Source organism: Bos grunniens, chromosome X, assembly GCF_055505025.1.
Source record: "Bos grunniens cultivar Pamir isolate PY7600 chromosome X, Bosgru_T2T1.0, whole genome shotgun sequence".
Taxonomy (NCBI): domain Eukaryota; kingdom Metazoa; phylum Chordata; class Mammalia; order Artiodactyla; family Bovidae; genus Bos; species Bos grunniens.
The window spans coordinates 85566597-85582845 of record NC_141194.1 but is presented as its reverse complement, the minus strand read 5'-3'; the positions used below and the strand labels follow the sequence as shown (position 1 = coordinate 85582845).

Below are 16249 nucleotides of genomic sequence, written 5' to 3'. Positions count from 1 at the left end.
TCAATTAGGAGTCTTCTAGCTGTATTCTTTGAGGCTGTTTTTACCTGTGCTGCCACATGGGGGCTCACATTGTCAAAGAGTACTTCTTTTTAATTTGCTCTAAACACACCCTTTTTCCTGACTGAGCTTTAAGAGAAGTCTGACTTTCCATATCCAGGTGACCTATGCCATTTCTTAGGAAAGAGCTTCCTAATAATATGTAAGTCTCAGAGGTACAGTCATTCTGAAGGGAACCAGACAGGAAGCTGTCCCAGGCCTCCAGACCCCCACCACTCATGGTTCCTGAGGTGTGGGATGCAAGTTCTGACCAGATATGCACAGATATTAGTTAAACCTATTTGTATTCTGAGGCATTATAAAAGTCTGTTGGTTGGCTGAGTCAGAGTGGTCTGATAGCAGCCTTTATCTCCCCCACCTCTTCAAAAAAATCCCATCTGGGAAGCTACACTTTCTAGAAGTGGCTGACTCCACTGCAGCCTTCTATTGAATCTATAGCTGCACTGTTTGGGGGAAACAAGCTAAGAAAGGGATTCAAATTTATACATACACACTCTGTTAGATCCAATTTGTGCGTTCACACACTGTCCCTGAGTCTTTCCCTTCTCCTCTGGTGCCTGGCCTTGAAAAGAGGCTGTAATAATAGTAACAGTAATAACAACCACAGTATAACCATCAATGCCTACTTTTCATTGAGTGTTTTCTGTGTGCAGGATGCTGTGCTAGGCATGTTTTGTGTAAAACATAACAGCAATGTATATATCTTTGTTAGAAAATAGTTTATTGGTTTTTTTAAGCCATAATGCTATTGCACACTTAATAGACTGCAGTATCAGTTCAGTTGCTCAGTCATGTCCGATTCTTTGCATGCCAGACCTCCCTGGCCATCACCAACTCCTGGAGTTCACTCAAATTCATGTCCACTGAGTCGGTGATGCCATCTACCCATCTCATCCTCTGTCGTCCCCTTCTCCTCCCACCTTCAATCTTTCCCAGCATCAGGGTCTTTTCCAGTGAGTCAGTTCTTCGCATCAGGTGGCCAAAATATTGAAGTTGCAGCTTCAGCATCAGTCCTTCAAATGAATATTCAGGACTGATTTCCTTTAGGATGAACTGGTTGGATGTCCTTGCAGTCCAAGGGACTCTCAAGAGTCTTCTCCAACACCACAGTTCAAAAGCATCAATTTTTCAGTGCTCAGCTTTCTTTATAATCCAACTGTCATATCCATACCTGACTACTGGAAAAACCATAGCTTTGACTAGATGGACCTTTCTTGGCAAAGTAATGTCTCTGCTTTTTAATATGCTGTCTAGGTTGGTCATAGCTTTTCTTCCAAGAAGCAAGCATCTTTTAATTTTATGGTTGCCGTCACCATCTGCAGTGATTTTGGAGCCCCCCAAAATAAAGTCTGTCACTGTTTCCATTGTTTCCTCATCTGTTTGCCATGAAGTGATGGGACCAGATGCCATGATCTTAGTTTTCTGAATGTTAAGTTTTAAGCCAACTTTTTCACTCTCTTCTTTCACTTTGAACAAGAGGCTCTTTAGTTCTTCAGTATAGTATGAACGTAACCTTGATATGTGCTGAGAAACCAAAGAATCCATATAACTTGCCTTATGGCAGTGGTCTTGAACCGAACCTGCAGTAACTCTGACATATGCCTGTGCTTGTTCAATACCTACTGTGTGCAGAGGATTTGTGCCAGGGAATCACAGACGAACCAGACAGGCCCAGTCCTTCCACAAGGAGTGCCTGTTTGAGAGGACAGACACAACTGAGAGTGTCATAGGATTTCTGAAGCCTTTCTACCTTCCCTGCTTTACCATTTCTGGGTTCTTGTGTGCTCTCGGCTTCCTTTCTGGCTCTTTGCTGCCATCTGCTGTTCACTTGGGGGAAATCATGAGCATTTGGGGCAAACATCTGGATTTCCTGTTCACCTTAGGACGAGCCTGATGTAGGCCTTGCAGAGGGGCCATGGAACTGGAGTGGACATGGGGAAGAGGATTTCCTGGAAATCAAAAAGCTGAGAGTTTGGGTCTTCTCTTCCCTAATAGAAGTCTTGTAATTTTCTAGAAATAAGTGGTTCAGAAGTTTTTACCCAAGGCGAGACTAGCTCTCCTCTCCAGTACCCCCCATGCCAAGGAGCCCTGTGTCCCTGAAAGGCAAGGTCCTGCTTAATGGGAATCTCTCTCTCCTCATTGCTACAGCCATTAGGCACCTTTGTAGTAAACATGACCTCTCCTGTCCACACTGCTCTTTTCTTCCTCCTTCCTCCAGCCACACTCTTTGTTTCTGTTTCCTTTCCTGTCAGCTCTGAAATGCGGAACTACATGTTTTATAACCCCACCCTCAGCTCTTCACAAAACACAAAGTCCTCCCATCTCTTGCCTGAAACCCTCTAACTGAGGCTGTTGTCTCTGTTCAGCCCCATATGCCACCCATCTCTCCACTGTCTCTTCCAGACCATTATTTAGTCTCTGCCTTATGTGTGGGTGCCTTTTTCTTTCCCATCCTCTTTACCTCTTTCTTTGATTACCACCACCATTTGAACCTCTTGGTCACTTCCCCTGCATTCCTAGCTACCTTTGGCCCATGGCTCTCTCACTATTTTCAATACCACTCTAGCCAGCATCCTGAGAACCTTCTGGTGAGGACTGCTCATCCCACCCCCAGCTTCTCAGTGTGTGAGCTTGTTAATTGTAGTGACTTCTGTGCCCCCTTCAGGACCTTGCTTTCCCCTAAAACTCTTCCGAGATCATAAGCGTTTATGTCCTTTTATTTGACCCAAATCTGTGCTTCTTCCAACCTCCCCTTTTCTCCAAATCAGCTGTACCACCATGACAAGTTACTGGAACTTTCCCTTTCCCAGTTTCTGAGCATGTCTCACTCCCTTGTCCTTTGCACTCAAATTAGTGTCCAATCCCAGTGCCTACTGTTAGTCTCGTGAGAAACCTTCTCAACTCTTTGAGATTTGGGTCAGTGAAATTCCACGATCTCTATTATAATTGTGCTGTCAGCACCATCACTCACTCACTCTGTGTCTCTACACACTGACCTCAGAAATCTTGTGACAAAGCTTTGCCTCCCTCCCCAAACTTCCAGTCCTTTCCACTCTCAGTAGATATTCCCCCAACAAATGACTGGGGAAATAAGAGATTTTCGGGTGGGAATTCCCTCAACCACTTCTCTCCACTCTACCCACACCCATCCTTACGTTCCTCCCTCTGATCTTGGAGGGAGTGGTGTTCCTCCTGCTCGTGGCCATGGCCAGTCACACCCTGTTGTCGTTCCTTTGCATCCCTTCCACCTCCTCTGGAACCTCTATCCCTCAATTGGTCACGTGTTTATCAGTGCCTGGATTTTCAGTGCTTCACTACTGGCTTTTCAGTATACTAAAGTCTCCCCTAGTCTAAAAAACTAACTCCACACAATTATATCTTTTATCCTCCCCTCACATCATAAAGTAGTCCAAACAATATTTCCTAAATTTCGGTTCTTAGAACATAATATTTTTTGCCTTATCCATGTATTCGCCTGTATTATTATGTATGTAATATTAAATCTATTAATTTTTTTCCTAAGATATATTTGTTTTTAAGAGAAGCTTGATACTCTGTGAAATCCTGGATTCAGTACACTGATTATCTATTTTAATACACCTTTTAAAATTTTATTTATTTATTTTTGGCTGTGGCGAGTCTTCACTTGCTGTGCCTGGGCTTTCACTAGTTGCAGTGTGCAGGCTTCGAATTGAGGTGGCTTCTCTTGTTGTGGAACACATGCTCTAGGGTGCACTGGCTTCAGTACTTGCAGCTCATGGACTCAGTACTTGCGGCTCATGGACTCAGTACTTGCAACTCATGGACTCAGTACTTGCAGCTCGTGAACTCAGTACTTGCAGCTCATGGACTCAGTACTTGCAGCTCGTGGACTCAGTACTTGCGGCTCATGGACTCTTGACTGCAGGCTCAGTAGTTGCAGCGCATGGGCTTAGTTGCTCCACGGCAGGTGGCATCTTTCCAGACCAGGGATTGACACCATGTCCCCTGCATTGGCAGGTGGATTCTTAACCACTGGACCACCAGGGAAGTCCTATTTTAATACACTTTAAATATATCACTTTTAAGTTAAAGAAATGTTCGTCTGTTTACCACTTGAAATCATGTCATGAATAGGATATAACTTTGAGTGACACTTGTTTACATCTGATGAGCCTTCCTCTCATTTTCATTCATCAGAACATCACCATCAGACGTCTACCTCACTGCCCACCTCTTCATGGAAACAGCTCTTCTAAAGATTTCCAACAACTGTGTGACCAAATGTGGTGACCGTCTCTCAGGCTTTATCCTGCCTGCACTCTGCTACACTGGACGTTGTTGACCACGCCCTTTTGGAATATTCTACTCTCAGGGCTTCCAGTATCCACCCCCCACTCCATCCCCATCTCACCATCCATGCCTTCCCAAGTCTCTTGCAGGAGTTCTCTGTCCTGAGATGTTGATTTCCCTAGAGTTCTGTTCTGGGCTCACCTCTTGCTCTGCTAGTCCTGTTGCGGTCTCACATGCTTACACATTTAGCTACCAGCCTGTGCTGTGATGGCCATGAGGTCGCCCTTGGACGACCTTGGCAGCCCTTAGTCTTAGGAGATTGCTTTTCACGTAGTTCACTCCTGCATCTCTTCCTGAATGTGTCAGGCACATCACAGCTTAGCCTACCCGCGTGCACTCATCTTCCCATCGGCCCGGCTTCTCTCCCTGTGGTTTTCAACAGATGGCGCCACTCAGTCACTCCAGCTAGAACCTGGGAATCATCTCTACCCCTGCATCGGTTTCATCCGTGCATCTAACACATATGCCTTCATCCATTTGGACTGCCACAGCAAATACTACTGACTGGGTAGCTTACAAACAGAAACTTATTGCTCACAGTTCTGGAGGCTGGGAAGTCTGAGATACAGTCACCAATGTGCTCACCTTCTTGTGAGGCCCCTCTTCCTGGTTCACAGCTGGCCCCTTCTTTTTGTGGCCTCATGTGGTGGATGGGAGGAGGGATCCTTTTAGTGTGTCTTTTATAAAAGAAGGGGCCAGCTATGAGCCAGGAAGAGGCGCCTCACAAGAAGGTGACCATGCTGGTGACTTTATCTCAGACTTCCCAGGCTCCACCCTCATGGCTTAAGCACCTCCCAAAGGTCCCAGCCCCCAATACCTTCATGTTGGGGGGTTGGAATTTTAGCACATGAATTTTCGGTGACACAGACATTCAAACCGTAGCAGCATATTTATATGTGCCTTCTTTCTAACCAGGCTCTATGCTGGCCATTGGGGTGCCCTCCTGAGTGAAAATCAGACACCATCCCACCCCTCCCCTCATAGAATTCATAATGTTGTGGGAGGAGCCAGGTGTGAATTGAATAATCACACAAATGAATGTTTAGTTAGAATTGACCTCTGCACTCTGAAGGAAAGGGGCATGTTTTTACAAGAGCATGTGGCAACCCACTGAAGGAAAGGGGCATGTTTTTACAAGAGCATGTGGCAACCCACTCCGGTATTCTTGCCTGGAGAATCCCATGGATAGAGGAGCCTGGCGGGCTACAGTCCACAGGGTCGCACAGAGTCAGACGTGACTAAGCACACACACGTTGTACACCTAAAACTTGTACGATACTGTAAATCAGCTCTTCCTTAATAAAAGAAATAAAAGGTTACCTGACCCTTTTCAATCCGCCTTTCCAAAGCGCCTCTGTGACAGGTGCCAGACATTGTTTCCAGCTCCTCACATAACATTAACCCATTGAATCCCCACCACAGTCCTTCAGGTAGGTGTTACTGTTACCTCTGTTTTGTAGATGAGGAAACTGGTATTCAGATAGTAAGTGGCTGACCCAGGATTTAAACTCAACTTGCGTAGCTTTTAGACACAAGACTACAATGCTCTTAATTTATTTATTCCTTCTTCTCTTGGTAGACATTCAGTTTGTTTCCAGCCTCTTGCTAATATAAATAGCAATGTGCTGAATGACCTTGAATCTATAATACCATTTTCCAAGTATGCAAGGGTATCTAAAGGATAAATCCCCCTAAGTGGAACTGCTGAATTAGAGAGTATATGTGTTTGTAAATTTGATGGATAATTCCAAACCCCCCAAAGTTCTATCAATTTAAATGTTTCTTAGCAATGTGGAAGAGTGTCTGTTTCCACACAGCCTCACCAAAGGAGTATATTTCCAAACTTTCCACTTTTTTTCCCATCTGATGGGTAAAACTAATGGTATATTGATCCACTTTTAATTTGAATTTCTCTTACTTTGAGTCAGGCTGAGCCTCTTTATACATGTTTAAATTGGCATTCGATTTCCTCGTCCTTGAATTATGTGTTCCTCTCATGTGCTCATTCTTCTCTTGTTGATTTTTTTTTTTAAATACAAAATTGAATCTTGGGAGCTCTTTAGTCTTTTGTAATACACCTGCAGATATTTCCCCCACTTTTGTCATCTGTTTTATAACTTTAAAGTGAAAGTATTAGTTGCTCAGTCATTTCTGACTCTTTGTGACCCCGTGGTCTGTAGCCCGCCAGGTTCCTCTGTTCATGGGGGTTCTCCAGACAAGAATATTGGAGTGGGTTTCCATGTCTTCTTCTAGGGGATCTTCCCAACCCAGGGATTGAGCCCAGATCTCTTGCATTGCAGGCAGATTCTTCTCCATCTGAGCCACCAGGGTGGCTTTGCTCATGCTTTAGTTTTGCCATGTAGGATGTTTATATTTCTGTGTAAAGTATCTATTATTTCATGGCTTCTGAATTTTGAGCCATGACTAGAAAGCCCTTCCTTACTCCAAGGTCATTAAAAAAATACCCTTCTTTTCTTTTGCTAAGTTAGTGGTTTGGTTTAAGTGTCTGTTTACATGCCCATCACCCCAAGGACAGGAATTATTCTCTTGTTCTTCATATTTCCGGACTGAATGAAAGACTATATCCACACACTGCACATTGGCCATATTCTGTTAGACATCTGACAAGCTAACATTTATTGGGCACTTTCCATGGACTAAGCACTCGGTAAGAGTTTCATAGGGCAGTGTTGAGCTGATTGAATCTGTACACGTTCACTAGACTTATGGGGTCCATGATACTGGATACGGGGGGTGGGGGTTGGGGGAGAATCACATCTTCATTTGCATTAACTCCAGCTGAAATGTAGTATTTCCTTCAGTTCTGAATCACAGCAACCCACAGTCCTTGGGTTGCATTTGCACTCCTTGGCATGTTGTTGTTAATATAAATCTGATACTTTCTGCTTGTTTCAGCCGCTCAGATAACTTGCAAAATGATTTGCACTTCATCATTACCTCAACATTTTAAAAGTATTTTAATAACTGTATTTTGATACTGTTTTGTTTTCTTTCATGACCCTGTATCTTTTTATTTTTTATATTTAGCAGCTTTATTTTGAGCCAGAGCCCCAAAGTGCCCAAGGAATTTGTGGCACTACAGAGGCTAGCACCCCTGCACTAGAGCTTAAACTGGCATTTGAAACCACTATAGGTAGTTGCCAGGTTGGACAGACTGGGTTCCAATCCTGGTCTGGCCCTCGGGCTAGTGCCCTCGGGCTAGTGCCGTCACCCGTCTGCACGCGTTTCCATTTGTAGAATGGAGATTGGTGGGTGTGTTGTGCGGGGTCAGTGAGCTCACGTATGTGAAGGTCCTGATACATGGTAAGTGGTATATTCTATTTTTCTGGTATTATTACTGCTGCTGGTATTATTTTTAACCACTTCATTGCCTCTTGTTAATTCAAATCTTACCTTCCAAGTATACTGTGGATTCTTGGGGTCAGGTTGTGCCTTGCTGACTTCTGAAGCCACAGCCTTGCCCATGCAGAGTGTCTGTCAGTGGACTTACCTTTGCCGACACCCCTCCTTTTAGACGTCTGCTTCTCCTTTGAATCCCATGCCTCACCTGTGTCCTGGTTATCCTCCTCCTCTGGCTGTTTCTCCTTGGGCTCCTTTGCCCTGCCTGCCTTGGCGATCCTGGCATTCCATGTCTGTAGCTCTGACTGCAGGCCTGAGGAGGTATCTTTGGTCAGCCTCCTCAGTTCCATGCTCCTCCTCCACTTCTTATCTTAGTGCCGAAGCCCAAATTCCTGCCAGCTTCCTGGATCCCCTCCTCTGCCTCACCCCCAGTACCAATCAGTTCAAAAGTTCTGAGGATCCAAATTCTCAAAATGCTTGCGCAGTGGACGTTCCTCTCTGTCCCCCCCTGTCCTAGCGCAGGGTCTCAGCCTCCATTGCTGGGACTAGTACTTTGTTTCTTGTCTCGTCTCCCTGCCCCCCCTCCCTGATCACCCCTACCTCCCACCCAGTCTGCCTACTGTCCAGTCTCCAGAATACCTTTCTAAAGAAAGCAAATCTGATTAGAATTGTCTCCACTGCTTCAAATTCTCATGCCGGATAAAGACCAAACTCCTCCCTTATGGGCATTCGAGACTGTTCACAATCTGACACTTGCATGTCTCTCTGACCTCATTTCCCATCACTTAGACTTCAGCTCCTATTACCTTACTTTCAAAGCCCCACCTGCTTCCACTCTTGCTGCCCCCACCTCCCCTCCCCCAACCCCCCGCTGCATATACCCACCAGCTTCTCTACTTTGGCCTGGCAAAGTCTGTGTCCTCCCCTACAAATTAGCTCAAAGGAGCTACCTCCTCTCTGGATCTATGTCTGACTTTCCTAGGCGACCTAAGGCACATTTTCCTGAAAGTTCCTTATACTTTTAATAATTCTGTATCTAATTGTTTAATCTGTGTTTAGCCACTAGGTGGCAGTCTTGTCTTTTCATCATTTCAGGAGGTGAAGATAATTAAGATGTTTTATTTGAATTTAAATTAATGATCGCTAAATTAATAGTGTTTATTATAAATAAGATGCTATAGGAGCCAGGGAGAGGATGAAGTCTTCTGAGGCCTCAGGATATTGGTCTGGTTAGCCATGGTGGGATTGGGGGATTGAGTGCCCCTCATGGAGAGTGAACTCAGAAGGAGCATATTCTAAGGAGGAAGATGAGTTCACTTGAGTTTAAGGTACTTCTAGGCTCATCAGACTAAGATGTCTAGGAGGCAGTTGGGTGGAATATTCTGGAGCTCTTCAGGGGAGTCTGGGCTGGAGGCGGACTTCGATATCTTTGGTATCAAAGTGGTAGATGTAAACATGGGAGTAGATGAGATGATTCAGGCTGACTGTGTAGGTGGAAGAATCAGGACTTAGAAAAAGGCCTTGGTGACATCAGCCTGCAAATAAACAGGAAGAAGGATGTAAGGAGATGGCAGGAATCGTCAGAGCAACAGGATGAGTGGCTGGTTTTCCTGGTAGCTAAGGCAGGAGAAATTGTCATGAAAGGACTGGTGACCCCAGAGTGCCTCATTGTTTCAGAGGATTCCAGGGAAGTAAGGCCACTGGAGAAGGGATGGGAAGGAGGTGGTTAAGAGTGCTAAGGAAGGAGGGCTGAAGGGCCTTGCAGAGCCACGGGAAGGGCCCTTCTGCCCCGCTTTCCCCTCCTCCCCTTCCTCTCTGCCTAAGGCTGGGCACCTTCAGGTGCCAAGATGAAGGCTGGTTGTGAGAGGGTGCATGGAAGGCACCGAGAGAAAGGGAAATGGATGACTTACAAGGCGATGACAGCTGCTGAGGATGAAAGGGCTTGATGGCAGACTGAGAAGGGTAATGACAGTAGGAGTAAGTGCTGCGGGAAATGGGAGGAGGAGATTAGACTAGATTGTTCCAATGCTTTCCAGTGGAATATGCTGTGATAACAGAGATATTCTATATCCACTCTGTTCATCATGGCAGCCACCAGCTCCAGGTGTCTCCTGAGCAGATGAAGTATGGATAGTGCGGCTGAAGAGCTAGGACTGGGGAATTGCTACATTTAACAAACTTGAATTGCAGTGGAAACAGCTACTGCTACGTTGGACAGGGTAGCTCTTCTCCAACCTTCTGGTTGGTGGCCAGCACTGAGGGGTCCCCCGGAACATTTCCTTGTGTCTTCCAGTACTAGTCTGTCCGGTCACCCAATCTTCTCCAGGAGGACTCTGCAGCTCGAGTGCAGGAGCAGACCATCTGGGTTGAGAGAAGGGTCATCCAAGGAACAATATAAATGGGCTGTTTTAATGTCAGCTGAGCAGGCACCTAGCACCTCAGTGTCAGCAGGGCTGGGCAAGAGAACTTGCAGCTTTGGTGCTGACACCTCATAGAGAGCTTCTTGCTCTGGATCCTAAGAGCCTGCTCTCCTTGGGGTGGAGAGGTGGAGGGGCCATTCTGTGCACAGGTGGCAGGTTCAGAGGGAGTTGATGCTGGTGGGGCCACCATCTTGGGTTTCCCTGGCTTTCCAGGGGGATGGCTTGGATGACAGCCAGCTTGAGGACCTGTGGGGCTGGTGGCACAACTCCCCGCTCTGGGAACTCCCTCTTCTCCATCCTTGTGGGGGTTCTTTGGTTGGTTCACTGTGGCAGTTTTCATCTAAGCACGGTTTCTTAACCTGGGATCCACAAGTAGGAATTAAGTGATCCATTAACTTGGATGAGAAAAATAATCACACCTTTGTTTTCACAAACCTCCAGCAGAAACGCAGCCCATGAATGTAGGGATGAGTCCTACCTGTGGCTTTGTTGTCACTAGCAATCGCAGATGGCTTCCTATCATGTTACAGTTGTGGCAGACAGCTCGGAATGCTGTTTATGCTCATCACTACTTTGAAATTATAGTAGCTGCTAGCTTTTATTATTAAACACATTAGTAAAGATACATTACAAATCTGTTTAAATATGTTGATAATCGTCTCTAAATGTCATTGACTTCTTTGGTAACCTTCTGCCTTTTATTTTATGCGTGTAAACCACTGTTCTGAGAAGGGATTCGTCAGTGTCTTCATGTACCCAGCCAGGCACAGGAAAGCTAGCAAGCCCTGCCTTCAGGCTCTTTGGAAACCCCTATATGTTTCACTAGAGGGCGCTCTTGTTTCAGACTTGGAACAGTGGACTCTCAGGCTTGAAGCAAAGTGACAAGGTTATTTTGAAGTCCAAGGGAATCCTATGTCCTTTGGGGACATCTCAGACTTCCCAAGGGCTTCCCAGGTGGTGCTAGTGCTAAAGAACCCACCTGTCAATGCAGCAGATATAAGAGATGTGGTTTTGATCCATAGGTTGGGAAAATTCCCTGGAGGAGGAAGGCCTGGCAACCCACTCCAGTATTCTTGCCTGGCGAATCCCACAGACAGAGGAGCCTGGCGGATTACAGTCCATGGGGCTCAAATAGTTGGATGTGACTGAGCACACACACGCAGGAAACTGGGATGTGAGAACTCCCATGTTGTTTGATCCGAGCTTTACACTTATCTTTTGCAAGGTGAGGGTTGTAATACAGCCTCGTGCTAGCTTCTAGGACAGTTAAAGCAAGAGCGCTTTGGCCTGTTATGTCCCCAGGTTTTCACACCACCCTCAGTTCCAGGTGGTGCCCTTTGTTTCTTCCTTACCCCAGGTTAGCTCACTACCCTGCTTGTCTGTCTAGCTTTAGGATGCTGGGAAATTTCTCTTTCACTGGCTTCTCAGTTCCACTTGGCTGATGGGGTGAGAGGCAGGGAAGGGGCTAAGGGATTCGGGTGGATTCTGAAGTCTCCTGAGGGGGGTTTTGGGTGAGGGAAGAGTGGGGAATTTGAGAAATTGGCCCTGGGTTGAGCCCTGTGGAGGAGGGTGGGTAGGTGAGTTTCTGAAGACTGTGAGACTTTCCCTGCTGAAAAGGAAGTATTTGGGGCTCAGGAGTGCTTTGTGGTAGCAGTGGATTAAGTCAAGTATTTACTGCCTTAATTTTATCAGCTTCCAGGAGACACTGCTCCTCACATCTGGCCAGACCATGGCCCCCCACACTGGTAGTTTTCCCTAGACCTCTTGGTACGTCTTCCAGCTCCAGAATTCCTCCTAAGGCAGAGTGGTTGGAAGACTTAGCATCAGAATCACCTGATATGCTTCTTCTTCTTGTTCAGGCACTCAGTCGTGTCCTATTCTTTGCGACCCCATGGACTGCAGCCTGCCAGTCTCCTCTGTCCTTGGGATTTCCCAGGCAAAAATACTGGAGTATTCTGTGTTGCCATGCCTTCTTCCAGGGGATCTTCCCGATCCAGGGATCGAACCCATGTCTCCTGCAGCTCCAGACTTGCAGGTGGATTCTTTACTGCTGAGACAGTGGGGAAGCCCATGTCTCTTGCATTGTGGTCCTGGGACTAGCAGCCTAATTAGAGAATGTATTAGAAATGCGAATGCAGATTCTGGATTCTAGGCCCCATCTCAGACCTACTGAATCAGAAAGTCCTGGGTGGGACCCAGCAAAGATGCCTTTTAACAAGCCCTCCAGGGGATTCTGATACAGATGGAAGGTGTAGCCTCATTGCATCAAATGATCCAAGAGCTGGCTTCCCCTTGCTGAAAGCTCACTAGAGACCCAGCCAGTACTAACTGTAGAACGTGTGTGAGGCATAGTGGGGCTTGTGTTTAAATAGTACTTTTCCCCTAAAGTACCTCTGTGCTCCTTTAGCTTTTCTATCCCTACATGCTCCTGTAAGGTATGGAGAGCCTGAAATTTGATTTCCCCCAGCAGGGCTCTGAGGCTTAGAGGGGTTTTGATCCACACAGCAACTGGGGAAGAACAGAAGCTGGGACCTGGGTCTCTGGACTCCAGTGCTTGTCTTCTAGGTCAGGTCCCCCATGAAGTCTTTGTCAGCTCAGGGTCCTCACTCTGCTTCTGGCAGAGGGCTGGTTTTCTGATCCTCATGGGTGAAGGTGGGTCTTTATGTGCCTTCACCGTAGGCTAAGTGGCCCACTGGGCAGTTGAGGGGGAGGCCTAGCCAGAGTGGGCTCTCCAACCCCTCAGGATAAAAAGGTCAACCAAGTTGACCTTCCACATGGACCCCCGACTAGGGACAGTCTCCACCTCCCCCTATATTAAGCAGTCTAGAGGGTACAATTCATTTGATCTGGTGCCCAGATGGTGGGAGTCCTGACTTGGGCCTGTACTCAATGGCCAAGGATGGGAAATCACACATCCATGATCATCTGTCTTCTGGGTAACTATGGCAGAAGCTAAAAGTGAAGGTTCTGGGACTTCCCTGGGGGTCCAGTGGTTAAGACTCCATGCTTCCAATGCAGAGACCATGGCCTCCATCCCTGATTGGGGAACTAAGATCCCACATGCGGTGTGGCCAAAAAAAAAAGCAAAGAAATGAAGGTTTCTCATTTAGAGGGCAGCAAAGGTGGCATGGCATTGTTGTTGGGAACTAGACTTGTCATTTTATCCCCTATCGCCAAATCTACATCTTCTCCGATGTTCCCCATCCCACTGAGTGGTACCACCACCCACACCAGAAATCTGATCGTTGGCCTTTTACCACCGTCATCCCATCCAATCCAATCAATTGGATCTGATCATTTCCCACATTCATTCCTACTGCTCCTAGTTTGGGCTTCCCAGGTGGCGCTAGTGGTAAAGGGCCCACCTGCCAATACAGGAGAGGCGATTCAATCCCTGGGTCAGGAAGATCCTCTGGAGAAGGAAATGGCAACCCACTCCAGTATTCTTGCCTAGGAAATCCATGGACAGAGGAGCCTGGCGGGCTACAGTCCATAGCATTGCAAAGAGTTGGACACAACTGAAGCAACTTAGTACATAACACACCTCCTGTTTTATTTAGTTCAGATCTGATCATCCTTGACTTGGTCTATTACAACAGCTTCAATACTGGTCTCCCTGCCTCTTATCTCACCCTATTTCAATCAGCAGCCAGATGAGGAGCCCTGTCCATTACCATGTAAAATATAGTCTGAGGACCAGCAGCACCTGGGAGCCAGTTAGAAATGCAGAGTCTCCAGCCCCTACCCCAGACTGCCTCAGAGCCCACCTTTTAACTGGATCTCAAGGTGATTTGTAAAATTCAGTATATCTAATGTTGCAAAGTGGAAGCTGCTCAGTCATGTCCAACTCTTTGAGACCCCATGGACTGTATCCTGCCAGGCTCTTCTGTCCATGGGATTTTCCAGGCAAGAATACTGGAGTGGGTTGCCATTTCCTTCTCCAGTGTTGCAAAAAGACTTCTTAAAGAACTGGCCCTCATCTCCTATTTATGCCTCTGTCTCCACTTGATAGTCCATTGAGACTCAACAATATAAAGTTCTTGAAGATACTGGGCCACTTGCCTCATTCAGCAAATAGGAGTTGAACCCCCTACTTGGTGTTAGGCACTTGTGGGGATAAAGCAGCGAGTAAAAGAATACATATTCTTGCTTTCACAGAGCTTACATTCTTTTGTGGGAGGAGACAGTAAAGAAATAAATAGCAATAAGTAAAATATATAGCAAGTCAGATGATGTTATAAGTGTATAGAGGCAGAGTTCAAGCAAGTAAGGGGCACAGTGCTGCTGAGTGGGTGGGGAGCGTGAAGGACGGCCATGCTGAGAATATGACATTGGAGCAAAGGCTTGCAGGTTTCTGGATATCTGGAAGAGTATACAAAGCAGAGAAAGTAATAATGAGTGTAAAGACCCAGAGACAGGAGTCTTTCTAGAGTATTCTAGCAATAGCAAGTTGGTCAGTGTGTCTAGAGCCATATGAAGGAAGGGGAAAGTAATAGGAGAGGAGGTCAGAGAGTTGATATAGGTGAGGGACAAATCCTGTCTAGGGTCTCATAGACCATTAAGAAGTTGCCATTTTCTTCTTAGGGAAATGGGAGGCCATTGGAGGATTTTGAGCAGAGGACTGACATGATCTGAGTTCGTATTTCAAGGGATCACCTAGTTGCTATGCTGAAATTTTACTATCCTGTAAGGGCACAGAGTAGAAGTGGGGAGATCTGTAAGTAATGTTTGTAATAAAAGAGGAAGGAGATGCCAGTGGCTTGAGCACTAACAGTAGAGGTGGAGAAAACTCAATGGATTCCAGATACATACAGAAGGTAGAGCCAGCAGGATTTGCTGATGGATCAGATGTGGGATGTGAGAGAGAGGACTCACAGATAACTCTAAGGTTTTTGACTTGAGTAGCTTAAATAGATTGCCATTTATGAAGATAAGGAAGGCTAGGAGAAGGGGGTTTGTGCTTGTTTATTGCTTTTTTGGAGAGGTGGGAGTGCTCTTCAGTGACCTAGTGTTGTATAGTATGCCCCACACTTAGTAGCTTAAAACAATGACTTATTATTTTTCACCGTTGTGTAAGTTAACTGAGTAATTCTTTGTCATGGACTTAATATGTATGTCCAACCCTGAAATTCGTATGTTGAAGTCCTAACCCCCCAGTGTGATGGTATTTTGGAGGGGGGAGTCTTTGGAACATAATTAGGGTTGGATGAGGTCATAGGGGTGGGGCTTTCACAATTGTGATTAGTGCTGTGATGAGAAGAAGCCATAGAGTTCCCTAGCTCCTTCTGCCATGTGAGAACACAGCCAAAAGTTGTCTGTCTGTGAACAGAGAAGTGGGTTCTCACCAAACAAGTCTACTGGGGCCTTGATCCTAGACCTGCAGCCTCCAGAACTGTGAGAAAGAAATTTCTAATGTTTAAGCTACCCAGTTTATGGTATTTTGCTATAGCTGCCTGAGCTAAAACATTTTTTTTTCTACTTACTGGTCCTGCCTGGACTCAACTGGTATAGTTGGAATGGCTGGGCCTCTCTATTGACGAGGCATTTCATGACATGGGGGTCTCAGGCAGCATTCCAAGAGGGCAAGCCCCAGTGCATGAGAACTTATCAAGCCCCTGATCCCATCTTTTTGAAGTCCCATTGATCAAAGCAAGTTGCCTGGCTTAGCCAGATGGGCCATATGGCCAAATCAGTGTGGGAAAGGAATTCATAAGGGTGTGGATACTGGAAACCAGTGCTGTAACGATCTACCATAGAAGCCAAAATCAAAAGCTGGGTTTAAGAGAAAGACGCCCACTTAGATATCCAAGTGCAGATAGTGAGCAGACTGTGAGCTGTGTGAGCCTGGAGTTCAAGGCAGCGGTCCAGACTGAGATGAAAACGTTGGAGGCATCAGCAGGTATTAAAGCCATGCGATTGGTTGACATAACCCAGGGAATGAAAGTCTGTAGAGAATAGAAAAGCTCTTGAGTTCTGCAGCCTGGTTCTCTCCATCATTTAGAGGTCAAGGAGCTGAGGAGGAAGCAGTGACAGAGATCGAGAGGAAGCGGGCTGTAAGGCAGGAGTGGGGGGGAGCTAAG

General features: G+C 46.2%; 1 protein-coding gene across 50 annotated transcripts in view; it reads left to right on the top strand.

The window, feature by feature from the left end:
- TMEM164 (transmembrane protein 164) overlaps positions 1 to 16249 on the top strand; it is a 179763-nt gene that overhangs the window by 146663 nt on the left and 16851 nt on the right. For 6 of the 50 annotated variants that reach the window (XR_015158443.1, XR_015158445.1, XR_015158441.1 and 3 more), the window contains one exon: positions 4237 to 4897. The exons of 43 other annotated variants lie outside the window; for them this stretch is intronic. The gene's annotated coding sequence lies outside the window, so the exon portion shown is untranslated. Of the gene's footprint in view, positions 1 to 4236; positions 4898 to 5704; positions 5800 to 16249 lie in introns of those variants that run through there. One more of the 50 variants, XR_015158442.1, reaches the window with a different exon arrangement.